The 14,330-nt window shown below is 34.3% G+C and overlaps 1 long non-coding RNA gene across 1 annotated transcript in view; it reads right to left on the reverse strand.

Moving 5' to 3' along the window:
* The window catches only part of LOC145795423 (uncharacterized), a 44,210-nt gene extending 41,067 nt beyond the window's left edge, over window positions 1-3,143 (reverse strand). Inside the window, exon 1 of the long non-coding RNA XR_014336356.1 lies at window positions 3,037-3,143. This is a non-coding gene — a long non-coding RNA (uncharacterized LOC145795423). The remainder of the gene's footprint in view (window positions 1-3,036) is intronic.
* Between the last annotated feature and the right edge of the window lie 11,187 nt (window positions 3,144-14,330).

Raw genomic sequence — 14,330 nt, forward strand, 5'->3', positions numbered from 1 at the left:
TTCACAACTTCCACGTTTTCTTGCAAGGTTTCCTTAGCTCAGTACCGCTGTGCCTCAGCTCGGCATCATTATGCCTTGTCTCGGCCTTTTACAGGATCATTCATGGAGATGGGCTGATCCATTCGGATATCTTTGTATGGGCTCGGCCTATTTTCTGTTCGGCCCATAGGTTCAGTCTCGCAGCTCGGCCCAGTCCAGCACCACGGTTGAACTAGCCTTTCCACTGCGGGTTAGGCCCAAGTGCTTGAGGACTTGGGTTGACAGTTGATCATGATGTTGGGCTCAATTGGTTTGCCCATATACTCATCCAACCCACTTGGGTTTAGACTTCAGTGGATTGGGCTGGCCCAAGGCTTGGACCCGACCTATTTCACATTTAGCCCCTTCAAGTTTTTTAGCTTTTTAAACTTTTGTGAGAGAAAAAATGAAATGATTATGAATTAGATATGACGTTTTATCTAATTTATTTAAAATAACTTATTTTGTCTTATATAGCTATTTTAATCTAAATGAGCATTCCAAACAGGGCTTAAAATTTATTTTTTGGTATGGTACAGGAAAACCACTTTGGGGTAATGTAGTCGTTCAGCCCTTGGATACGCATGTCCACCACTTTAAAGAGATAGAAATGATAAGAATCTAGAAACTGTGGCGGGAGATTTATCTAGAAATGGGACGGATAAGATAATAAATTTGGTTCATATAATTTAAATTTTATGTATATATTTATCCAGAAATTGAGTGGATAAGATAATAAATTTGGTTCATAGAACTTAGGATTGGTTTGGCAAGTCTAAAATAATTTAAAATGTCAAAAAGTTATACAAAAAGTAAAAAAGTCATAACTATTCATAAATAAAAAATATTAAATTTTTTTTAATATATTTTTATAATACAAAAGTTTGATGGATGCTGCCAGTCATTATACATTTTTTGGGCAAAAAAAAAAACATATATAAAGCCACAAAATTTGATGGTAATGTTGGGCCCTTGGGGGCCCACTAAGGGTTTCGTTTTGATAATCTGAACCGTTTCAATATGTAGAACTCGTTGATTAATATATGTTTGTAAAAAATCACGTTGATCGGATATCGTTAACTATATGATCAAATCAGTTTTGTATAAACAAAATGTATAGTGTGATAGTTAACTATTGCAAAAAATTAATCCAATCAGATAGCTATCGATATCCGATCAACATGATTTTTATAGGCATATAATATTTGACGAGTTGTATATATTGAACGGTTCAGATTATTAAAATGGGACTCATAGTGGCCCCCACTGACCAATCATTATTGTCCAAACACTTTGTCCCGAAGGAAGCAATTATTTTTTAGATAAGACATGCTGGGACAGCCGTGCAGCCTTACAACCACTCATATTTCTTCCACTATACACCTTATTTATACAATTTTTTATTATACATTTTTTTGTAACAAAACAAAAAATTAACCCAAACATCCATCTTTTTTTCTTCAATTTTTTGGTACAAAAAGATAAAAAATATATTTATTTAAAACACCCCAAACAACCCCTTAAATTATAGATGGATGTGCTTCCACGTAAATTGGGGATCTCTCAAATCATTGATAAAACATCGCTCCACTGGTTTGGCTTTATAACCACAGTCTATCCATAGCGGGTACGGGATACTGCTGCGTCTAAGGTGCAACAGTTATTGTTGTCATTTTAAATGGTAACGTTTTGGCTCATGCATGATTGATTTTGCCTATTCCTTTCTCTTTTTTTTTTTTTTTTTTAAACCAACATGCTTTTGATATTCATTTCCTGATGGTTTATTGATCCACGATGAATCAACAACCTTTCTATATTACAGTTTTTTAATAGTTTAATATTTTAGTATAGCAGTTGTAATTTGTAAAGACTAGGATAAATTATAAATATATTTTTTGAAATTTACTTAATATACGAATTATCTCTTGTGATTTGACAAATTACAAATACTCACTTGTTAAAATGTTTTATTTAACGAAATTAACTAAAAAATGAAAATTTTAACTACTCTATTATATAATAATAAATTTATCTAAATTATTAATTAAAGTAAAATTTTAATATCATTAAAAATTGTTAATTGAATCGATAATTTATTAATAAAATAAGTCATTCATCTGTAATTTTTAAAATAAAAAGATAAAAATAAGTGACATATATCTCTTATATAAATGAAATGGATTGATGTTATTACTTGTAATGTGAAACAAATACAGATCGTCTCAGTGTACATTGTAAAATACTGATGAAATACAATACAAAATTAATAACATATTTTATAAATGATCTCTAATTACTACACATTAATAAATGAAATTTGAGTTATAGTTGATGGTTTTCTAAGAAAATTCAATTATATGAGTTCTATAGTTCCAAAATTTTAGAAAAGAATAAAAATAATGACCGTTTAGATATATTTACATTTTATTTTTTGAAATAATATTTTCACAATATAAGAAATGGGATAGATTCGTCTCCAGTCTGACTGGAGAGTGTTGTGGTCCCTGATTTGGGTCCATTTTGATGATCAAAACTGTTCAATGTATACATCTTGTTGAGTATATCATTCTTGAAAAAAATTACTTTGATTGGATATCAATAGCCAATTGATCAGATTATATTTGTATCAATGGCATATGATTTTCAAAATAAATTGTTGACAAAAATGTGATTTGATCAAATGGTTATCAATATCTCAATAACTTAATTTTTTTGTAAAAATAATATATTCAACAAAATGTACACATTGAAACGATTTAAATCATAAGAATTTATCTTCGATTAGTCATGTATTAAAATTAAATTAAAATTTTTTATCCACAATTCTTATTTTATACTAGTATACTATACCAGTATACTAAATATTACAAATACTATATTAAAGTATACAAATTCATGAGCAAATGACTTCTCAAGCCTTAGAAATTATAGTGGTTTACACAAAAGACAGTAAAAAGAAAAGTCAAGACCATAAGAAAACGCTGTTGTTTAAAGTGACAGTAGTAGTAACTACTGCGCTTTAGGCGCAACAGTATCTTCGTACCCATCCATAGGAGTGTAAAAATGGCTCGTGGTTTGTGGGTGGTCCAGGGTGAGCCCGGCCCGTTCAGACCTATTTGGGCCCGGGCTCGAGAACCTGAGCTAGGGCCTGGGCCATCATTTTGAAGCCCATCCCGACCCGTGGCCTAGCCCATCAGCCCACTTAAGGCCCACTCAAGGCTCGGCCCACCCAAGGCCCAATGTTTTTTTAGTGAAAAATAATAAAATTTTAATAAAAAAAATAAAAAAACAAATAAATTTGTTCAGGCTTGCCCAAGTCCGCCCCAAGCTCGAGCCCAAGCCCACCGGTCTACCCAAGGCCTGAATACCCCCTAGGCTTAGGCCTAATTTTCTGGCCCGTGAGCAGGCTCGAATTTTGGCAGGAGCTCGTGACACCTGATATAGGCCAACCTAGGTGGGCTCGCCCGGGCCAAATTTAGACCCCTATCTATCCATTTGTCATTTTACAAATGGATCAAATCTCAAAATCCATCTCCCCTTTCTCCAAAATTAAGTGAAAATTCTAAAACGGAATCGGCGGTGGATCTCATATTGTCAGTTTCCAAATGGATCACACCTCAAATCCTATCTACCCTAACGCTAAAATTAAGTGGAAATTTTGAAACAAAATTGGTGTTGGGTTTTATGAGTCTAAACACCGTCCTTCCATATAGGTTATGCACTGAAGGAGATCTACGTTTTTATCTTTATCAGTCAATTATTTAACAAAAATGATTCATTGTCTTACCTTTAAAATTTTCTATAGAATTATTAATTAGAAGCACCATATTAATAATGTCACATGTTACTTAAAGATTACGATTCAAAAGCTATATGTTGCGTATAACTATTAAATGTCTTGATACTTTATTAATAAAAATAATTATTTGTTATGTTATTAGAAACTTAAAGGGAAAAAATATAATTTTTAAAATTAAAAAAATAATTTATATTTTAAATAAATTTGAATGTATTTATAATTTATTCTTACTTTTATTACTCCACTACAGGATGAAAATGGTGCAAATTGTTGGGCTCTGTGTAGCATATCTCTGTTAGGTCTCGTTTGTTTTCAGAGGTAGAATGGAGGGAATTTATAGTGAAGGGATTGATAGTGAAGAGATTAAGTAAAATTGTATTTGTTTTGATGATAGTTATTAGTGTAGAAATTATTAAATTATTTTTATATAAAATAATAAAACAAATAAAAAATACAAAAAATTAAACATTAATGTTCAAAAAAAAAATGCCCAACATGTAAAAAAATAAAATAAATAAAAAAATTTCTAATCCCCTCACTATTTTTCTAATACCACATCCACCTCCACCTCCATCTCCACCTCCTCTATTCCAATCCCCATTCCAACCTCCATTTCAATCCTCTCCTCCATCCTAATCCCTTCCCCAACTCAACAAACAAACACAATACTAAATAGACCCCACCTCCATCCTAATCCCATCCCACCCTTTACATCCAAAAACAAACGGAGCCTTGGAGATTTACCCGTTTTAATCGATTAGCATATTTTATATTGAATAGTTCAGATTATTCTATCAAAACTAATGACTAAGGGTTTGTTTGGGATGTAGATTGGTTTTTTTGGCTTTGATTATTTTAATCTGGAGTTAAAAAGTCTCGTTTGGGATATATTTTTTGACTTTTTTAATTTTTGTGAGAAAAAAATGAAATGATTATGAATTAGATATAATATTTTATTCAATTTAATTAAAATAACTTATGTTATCTTATATAACTATTTTAATCTAAATGAGCATTCCAAACGGGGCTTAAATTTTATTTTTTGGTATGGTACAAGAAAACCATTTTGGGGTGCTGTAGTCGTTACCCTCTTGGATACGCATGTCCACCACTTCAAGGAGATAGAAATGATAAGAATCTAGAAACTATGGAGGAGATTTATCTAGAAATTGGGTGGATAAGACAATAAATTTAGTTCATATAATTTAAATTTTAAATATATATATATATATTTGAATTTATAGATGGACGCGCTTCCACGTAAACTGGAGATCCCTCAAATCATTGATAAAAGATCCCACCACTGCCTTGGCTTTATAACCACAAATAATCTATTCATAGGAGTATAAAAATGACCCGCAGTCTGTGGGCGGTTCGAAGTTCGCCCACGGCTCAGGGTGGGCTCGACTCATTTTAGGCCTATGCCTGAGCCCCTGCCAGAGACTCTGAGCCAGGGCCAAGGCCATCATTTTGAAGCCCAACCCGACCCGTAGACCCGGCCCATCGGTCTGCTTAAGGCCCACACAAGGTTGGGCTCGAGACCTGGCCTGCGCCGAGGCCCAGCGTTTTTTTAGTGAAAAATAATAAAATTTTGGTAGAAAAAATAAAAAAAAAACAAAAAAAATTGTTCAGGTCCGCCCCAAGCCCGAGGCTAGGCCCATCGGCCCACCCAAGGCCCAAATACCCCTGGGCCTGGGCTTAATTTTCTGACACATGGGCTGGCCCGAATTTTGGTAGGAGCCTGCAAGGTCCGACAAGGACTAGGCCGGGCCAAATTTACACCCCTATCTATCCATTTGTCATTTTACAAATGGATCCGATCTCAAAATCCATCTACCATTTCTTCAAAATTAAGTGAAAATTTTGAAACGAAATCGATGGTTGATCTCATATTGTCATTTTCCAAATGGATCACACCTCAAATCCTATCTACTCTTAATTCCAAAATTAAGTGGAAATTTTGAAATGAAATTGGTGTTGGGTTTTATGAGTCTAAACACTGTCCTTCAATTTTGGTTATGGACTGAAGGAGATCTACATTTTTATCTTTATCAGTCAATTATTTAACAAAAATGGGTCATTGTCTTACCTTTAAAACTAGCCTATCACCCGTGCTATGCACGGGATAATTACATATATTTATATTTATTTTAGATTTTTTTTAATATATAAATTATGTTTTTTAATATTTTTTATAAAAATAATTTAACAATCTTATCACTAACCATAGTGTGTGGGAGAAGTTGAAAAGGGTACTGCTGTAACTATATACGGATTATATCTATCATTATTTGTATGAGGGGATTTTGAATACTGATCAGGAGATTTTGACCAAATCAATAAATGCAAGCATGTGGAAAGACATGTGGATTGAAAAAAGTTAATAAATACTGATCAGGGGATTTTGACCAAATCAACAAATACTGAGTTTTCTTTTTTTTTTTTAAATAAAAAATTTAGAAAATTTAGATTGGGATATTGAAACTCCCACAGGCCTTGGGGGTTAAAAATCCCCTCTTACTTAATATATAGTATATGTATATATATATATATATATATTGGTTATTTAATCAAATAAAAAATTTATGATTGATTTTGGCTAATTTGGGTGACAAGGGGGAAAGTAAAAAAAATATTCTAACAGAAACGGCCATTTGATAAATGAAAAAAAGAATAAGCAAAAAGAGAGAGAGTTACATTTTTGTATTTATAATTATGTATATATGTGAATTGTGATTTTTAAACGTTTTTTTTAATTGCCTTCTTTGTTTCCGTTTTATATTATATTAAAGTTTAATATTTTGATAATAATTATCTGTGTTAGACTTTTCAAGGAATTAAATGTCTTTTTTTTTATTATATTATATTAAAGTTTAATATTTTGATAATAATCATATGTGTTGGACTTTTCAAGAAAATTTTTTCTGCTTATTTTTAGTGCATTAAAGTGTTATTATGAGGGATAATAATCATATGTGTTGGGACTTTTTGAAGAATTCATATTTGTTGGATTTGAAAGAATTTTTTTTTATGTTTGTTCTTAATGCATTAAAGTGTTATCATGAGGTAAGACTTGGGGGTTGGGAGAAAGTTAATAAATGCTAAGGTTTTTTTTTTTTAAATAAAAAAATAGGAAATTTAGATTGGGAGATTAGAGCTATAACGCCCTCAAAAAAATACATAAACCCATCATACAACAGATCCATAAACATAAATGAAATATCATATATTCATACATCAAAGCATTCTTTACAAAAGGTATTACATTCTGACAACAAAAGTAAATGCCCTACGGGTTTACAACTTTCCAAGTCAACACTTGGTTACAACAAAAGAAGAGTTTTAACTCTTTACATATATAGCCCTCAGCTTGAATTACATGTAATACAGAATCAATAATACAACAAAAAGAAGCCTGCAGCCTCTAAACCACCCAAGCTAAGTCCTTGGAGGCGGCATGTCTCCTGTACCTGAAAATGATGTCCCATATAGGGTGAGCCAAAGCCCAGTAGAGATATGCTAAACATAATATGAACGATAACTAAAACATTAGCATTTACCAAATGGTTAACGCAGGTAAACCAATGTACTTCACTTCCATACCAATCAACATTTATATCCATATTTCAATCCACTTCCCTTTTATTTATCCAATTGAATTCTAGAGCATGGTTCATTATCTAACCAAACAATTTAAGTGAGACTACAGCTCATATCATCAACACTTCCATTATCCACAATTCAAAATGAGAGTACAACTCGTGTTATTAACACTTTAATTATCAATAATTCAAAATGAGATTACAACTCAATTATCAATGGAGTCCATCCCTTATCTCCTCCCAAACCATGGAGTACATCCCCTATCTCCTCCCAAACAGTGGAGTACATCTCCTATCTCCTCCCAACCCATAGAGTACATCCCCTATCTCCTCCCATACAAGATACATATGCAATGTATTTAAACACTTTATCATATACAATGATCATTTAATGCACATATACAATGTGTTATTTTAACCGTCATATTCAGGACATATTCCAGGTGATTAGTTTCAGTTTAGCTAATCATCATACAGTGTCTACAACACTCAAGATTATCCTCCACCGATAGCCCAAAACAGTTATTTCTAAACAGATAATAAATTTATCAAATAGATAAACTATCAACAATTTCCAAGGTGAGTGATTAATCAATCCAACTACACCATTCAATCTCAATTCCATCCAATTTCATGATTTTCAAATCAATTTCATATTCCCACAATTACTAAATTAATTATACAAATTAATCAATTATATTAAATTATGGCACTTTTCCTCTATTCTCAAATATTGTTTCCAAGTCCACATTCTACCCATTATACACCATTAATCTCACTTTCAAGGACTCATAGGCACATAGAGCTCAAAATTACAAAACGCCTCTTTCTAACATTTCAAATCTCAAACCCTAACTTTCCAAAATTTTCATAATTCCACCATTTAATCAAAATGTCTAAAGTTTATGTCAAAGCTCATAAAAATGCGTAGTTATCCCTATCTCAAATGGAGAGACTCAAAGCAGATGAAGGAGGAAACTCAAGTTGGTCCAAGTCCAAGGATTTTCGGATCAAAATGTAGACCACGCGAAGCTCTACCTTTTTTACAAAGAGACCAAGGTAGCAAACCCCTAGAACCAAGTGTATTTGTATAGAGAGAGAGAGTTTAGAATGAGAGATAGCCGAATTTAGGGTTTGTGGTGAAAAGAAGAAGAAAAAGTGAAGTTTAAACCCACTACTACGAATTGATATATGTGAGGCTCGTTCGAGCGAAGGAGTGGTCGCTCGAGTAACCAGACACAAAGAAACCTCGCTCGAGCGCAAGAAGGGTCGCTCAAGCGAACAACACGAAGCTTCAGGTCTGCAACCCAGAAGCACGCTCGAGCGCAAGAGTGCTCGCTCGAGCAAAAGAACTCAAAACATAGGCCTCGCTCGCTCGAGCCAAGAAAAGCTCGCTCGAGCGAAGAACTACAACCTTCAGGTCTAACAGAAACGCAGACGCACGCTCAAGCGAAGGACAGCTCGCTCGAGCGAAGAGACACACCAGACCAACCTTGCTCGAGCGAAGAAAAGCTCGCTCGAGCCAAGGCTGTGTTTGAAAGGAAAGACCTGAAGACCCACAACACTCGCTCGACCGACAAAGTCCTCGCTCGAGCAAAGAAGAAAAAACACAAGGCTCGCTCGACCGACAAAGTCCTCGCTCGAGCGAAGAGACCAAAAACTGGACAACAACCATTTGTTTCAAAACATACCCAACTTGTTACAAACCTGCCCAACACATCCTAAAACTCAAATACAGAGAATTAAAGGATGGAAAGAGACATATACAACAATACTCAATCATGGAACCCAAGTCCGAAATACTATACATAAAGGGGAAAACCCAGGATCGCTATAGGAGCTCCCACAAGGCTTGGGGTTAAAAACCCCCTTTTACTTAATATATAGTATAGATAGATATTAGCCTACCACCCGTGCTATGCACGGGATAATTATAGATGTTTATATTTGTTTTATATTTTTTTTAATATATAAATTATGTTTTTTAAGATTTTTTATAAAAATAATTTAACAATCTTATCACTAACTATAGTGTGTGGGAGAAGTTGAAAAGGGTACTGTAGTAATTATACACAGATTGTATCTATAATTATTTGCATGAAGGAATTTTAAATGCTGATCAAGGGATTTTGACAAAATCAATAAATGCAGGCATGCAGAAAGACATGTGGATTGAAAAACATTAATAAATGCTGATCAGGGAATTTTGACCAAATCAATAAATGCTGAGTTTTTTTTTTTAAATAAAAAATTTAGAAAATTCAGATTGGGATATTAAAACTCCCATAGGCCTTGGGGGTTAAAAACCCCATTTTACTTAATATAATATATATATATATATTGGCTATTTAATCAAATAAAAATTATATGTTTGATTTTGGCTGATTTAGGTGACAAGGGGGAAAGTAAAAAAAATATTTTAACATAAACGACCATTTGATAAATGAAAAAAAGAAAAAGAAAAAAGAGTAAGAGTTGCATTTATGTGTTTACAATTAACTATATATGTAAATTGCGATTTTTAAATGTATTTTTTTTAAATGCTTTTTTTTTTCCCTTTTTATATCATATTAAAGTTTAATATTTTGATAATAATCATATGTGTTAGACTTTTCAAAAAATTAAATGTCTTTTTTTTTATTATATTATATTGAAGTTTAATATTTTGATAATAATTATATGTGTTGGACTTTGCAAAAAAATTTTTTTTATGCTTGTTCTTAATACATTAAAGCGTTATTATGAGGGATACTAATCATATGTGTTGGGACTTTTCAAAGAATTCATGTGTTGGATTTCAATTTTTTTTTTTTGCTTGTTCTTAATGCATTAAAGTGTTATCATAAAGGTAAGACTTGGGGGTTGGAAAAAGTTAATAAATGCCAAGTTTTTTTTTAAATTAAAAAAAAAAACAGGAATTTTAGATTGGGAGATTGGAACTTCCACAAGGCTTAGGGTTAAAAATCCCATTTTGCTTAATATATAATATATAGAAAATCTATAGAATTATTAATTAGAAGCACCATAGTAATAATGTCACATGTTACTTAAAGATTACGATTCAAAAGCTATATGTTGCATATAAAGCATGAAAAATTATTAGGTACTTGGTGACAAATAAAGAATTGCAAACACACTAGGAAATTTATTGTTTGTCAATCAATTATTTAATAAAAATGAGTCCATGTTGTTCTACCCATAAAGTTTTCTACAAATTATTAATTGAAAGCATCATATCATAATGTCACATATTACTCAGAAACTCCAACACTACCAAAAAATTATTATGGAAACTTAAAACATTGCTCTATAGACCTTCAATATTGTCACTTAAATTACCAATACAAAAGTGATGGCCTATTGTTTAGACAAATAGTTATTAATTTGGAACACCAACTATACTTATTCTAGAAGAAATTTATCGACAACCAATGCTAGAGGAGTTTGGGATGTCTGCTGTGCACCTAGCACAGTAAGCACTCTTGTGCACTCTTATGGGTTTATTTCGAGGTCTGTTTTGATAATTCGAACTTTTCATAGTTTAGAGTATATCAAGTAGAATATACCTGTAAAAAATTAAGTTAATCAGTTATCGTTAACCTTTCATCCACTTATATTTGTGTCTTCAAAAATAAATGATATTGTGATTTAAAGTATTAAAATGAATACAAATGTGAATAGATGAAAGGGTTAACGATATCCGATTAACTTAATTTTTTACATGAATATTCTACTTGATATATTTTAAAATGTGAAAGATTTAGATTATCAAAACGAACCTCAAAATAAACCCATAAGGCCGCACAACATTGCCTGCTGTGACCGAGCACAACTAGGCACCCCAGCTCCATGCTAGAAATCCTAAAAAAATTATCAAAAATTCTATGTAATGCTTCTAACATTTCTCTTTTATCAACACCACCGAATATATTATTTTTTTTGGGGTACCTAGTATTGCTACTATATATATTTTTTATTACTATTAATTACCCATATTTTTTAGTATTATTATTATTATTTTGATGCCTAGTATTGCTAGTATTAATTACCCATATTATTTTTTGGGTAATTAATTTTTTTAATATTAATTACTCATATATTCTTTTGGTGCTTAGTATTGAGAAAAAATAGATGTGAACACGTTGAGCATTACATATATGAATATTTTTTACCTCACATCTATCCATTATGTATTTCGAACTTTACGTGTACATAGATTTTTTCATTTTCATGGCTAACTCGCTAACTTAAATAGGAATTTTTTTTTTTTTTTTTTTGGATCGGCAAATGTTAATTGTTAGATTAGTACCTATGGGAGAAAATTTCTCCTCCATTGACAAAGTACCTAAATGGTTGTACTCCCTTAATCCAACCTCTCTAAGAAAAATTGAACTCATGACCTTTTTGGGACTAAACCCTAAGGAATGAAGGGTGGCCAAGTTGGTTAAATAAGAGCTTTTCTTAGGCTACACTATTAACAAGTCACGCAAAAGGAACAGAGAAATGTTCCCTTCCACCCTATCTTTCTTCTCTTCCTCTCCCTCTTTGTGTTTCTTTTGAAATGGCTCTTCTCTCCGCAAACCAACAACAAACAAAACTTTCCACCATCACCACCAAAGCTCCCAATCATAGGAAACCTCCACCAACTAGGCCCCCAACCACACCGTGTAGACACCCCTATTTTTGACCGACCTTAAGACTCAGACGTCACCAACTGAGCGCTCGGTGATGTTGCATATTGTGCTCGTTCTGAGGTTGCGGAGTCTCGGCTGCGAGCCTTGCCCCCGGACTTCGGGGCTCTTTTGTGCTTTGCCTCGGTTTGCGAACCAGGTCCTGTTTTCTCTGTTTTCTCTTCCCGAAGGGAGGGAGAGGTCTCGTAGACCATCTCTCAGCAGCCGTAGGCTATGTTTCGTGGTTGTAGGCCATTTTTCCCGTTTGGAGGCCAGTTTTCAGTTTTCAGAGCCGTCGACCATGTGCCTCGGTTCGGGACCGCTTAATTACTTCTGTTTGCTCCGGTTTTTGGCACACACCTTATTTCCTCCCTTTAGAGGGACACTGTGGCCCAGGAGACCACCTTCATGGTCATACGCCACTTCCGGTGCCTAACAGCCTTTTTGGCCCCCCGAACCCTCGTTTTGCATCCGTCTTGGTCTATTTTTGGTGGGGACCCTATTTTCATTGTTAGGGAGGTGGTAGTATGGTGGGAGGCCACCCTTTCCCTTTGGAAACCAGTTTTCTCTTTTTTCTCTCTCCTAAAACTGGGTTTTCTGACAGAAAGCTGGTTTTTCTCACTTTTGAGCCACAATTTCTGGTTTTTCATACCACCATTGTGTTATGCCCATCTGGGAGGCCACCAATATGGGTAGGCCGACCAGTAATTCTTCTTGACCCTTTTGAACCTTGCTAAAAAGTTGGTTTTTCTCTCTCTTGGGTCATATTTTCTGGTTTTCCACCATACAGCTGTGTTGCACTCATCTGGGAGGCCACCTTTCTGGGGTGGCCGGCCAGCATTTCTCCTTGAACCTTTTGACTCTGGTCGGCCGACCAGGGGAAGTGGCCAGCTGGCCACTTGAACTGGTCAGCCTGCTTCTTGCTTTTTGCTCTCTTTGAATGCAATCCAGCTGTGCCAGCTGGGAGGCATTTGGACTTATGGAGGATATTTGAGGCTTCTTAGAGAAGCTTTAGAGCCTCTCCTCTATAAAGGAGAGGCTTGTCTTCATTTGCAAGGGTTCAACAATTTTTGCTAAGGCATTTACACTCCACCCTCCATAGCTTTCTTCTTCAAGCTCCAAACCCAAATATTCTCACACCATTTACACTACACCTCATAGCCTACCACCTCCACCATCCATTCAAGCATATTGGAGCTGATTTTTAGAGGTTGAAGAAGTCCTTTCTTGGTCCAAAAGTTGCTGGAAATCTACTCTTCAAGGGTAAGTCTCTATTTTCCCTTTTTTTGCATTATTTTGCTCCATTGACTAGCCTTGTTTGCAAGCTTTTCTGGACTTTGTCATAAACTTAAAAGTGTCTTATTTTGTTCTCCTCTTGATGTTTGATTAAGGACACTTTTCTGTTTGAGGTCATATACCTCCTTGTATGCTCTATCCCTCTTTGTAGGCTTGTCTTGCTTCATATCTTAGTCCTACTTGTGAGCATTTTCGAGATTTTTCATAAACTAAAAAAAGTTTCCTTTTGAGCTTATAAACATGTTTACTTAAGGTTACTTTTCTGTTTGGGGTCATCTTCCCCCTTTCACGCTTCATTTCCTCATGTTTTGAGCCTTGCATTTGAGCATTTGCATTGGTCTTGGTTTGGCCTTTTAGCCACTGAAATCCAGTGGATTTTCAGTGGCTTAGATGTAATTTTGAGCTTCAAAATCAGAGAGGGGTGACTGTCTCACCCCTTGTTCTCTTTACTAGCATTATTGACCTTCCAAAGGGCCCTTTACTTGCATGTTGTGAAGTCACTTTTTAGGACCAATTTGGTGAGTTTCAAGGTCTGCCTTAGCCCTGTCCAAAGCCTCTTTGACCATATTTTATGTCTATAATGCATGTGTAGAACAATTCCATTCAAGGCCTCTCAAAGGGGCCTTTCATTGCACGCTTCCTTGACCCATTTTAGGGCCAATTTGGTGATTTTTAGGGCTATCATAATTGATTTCCAGAGTTGGTTTTTCCATGTTAAGTGTTGTTGTGTGTGTTGAGTAACCCCTTGCATGGCCCTCCAAAGGAGCTCATCATTTTTGCATACATTGGATGCATTTCAGTGGTTATTTGGGGTTTATTTGATATATCATGTTCCTATTTTTGGCTGGTTTGGTGACCTCTCTTATACTTCATGTACATGCCATGTAAACCATGCTTACTAGCCTAGGTTGCGTGTTGTTTTAGCTCCTCATGTTAGCATATTTT

The sequence above is a fragment of the Camellia sinensis genome, chromosome 7, assembly GCF_055761805.1.
Source record: "Camellia sinensis isolate YWXY chromosome 7, ASM5576180v1, whole genome shotgun sequence".
In the NCBI taxonomy this organism is placed as follows: Eukaryota; Viridiplantae; Streptophyta; class Magnoliopsida; order Ericales; family Theaceae; genus Camellia; species Camellia sinensis.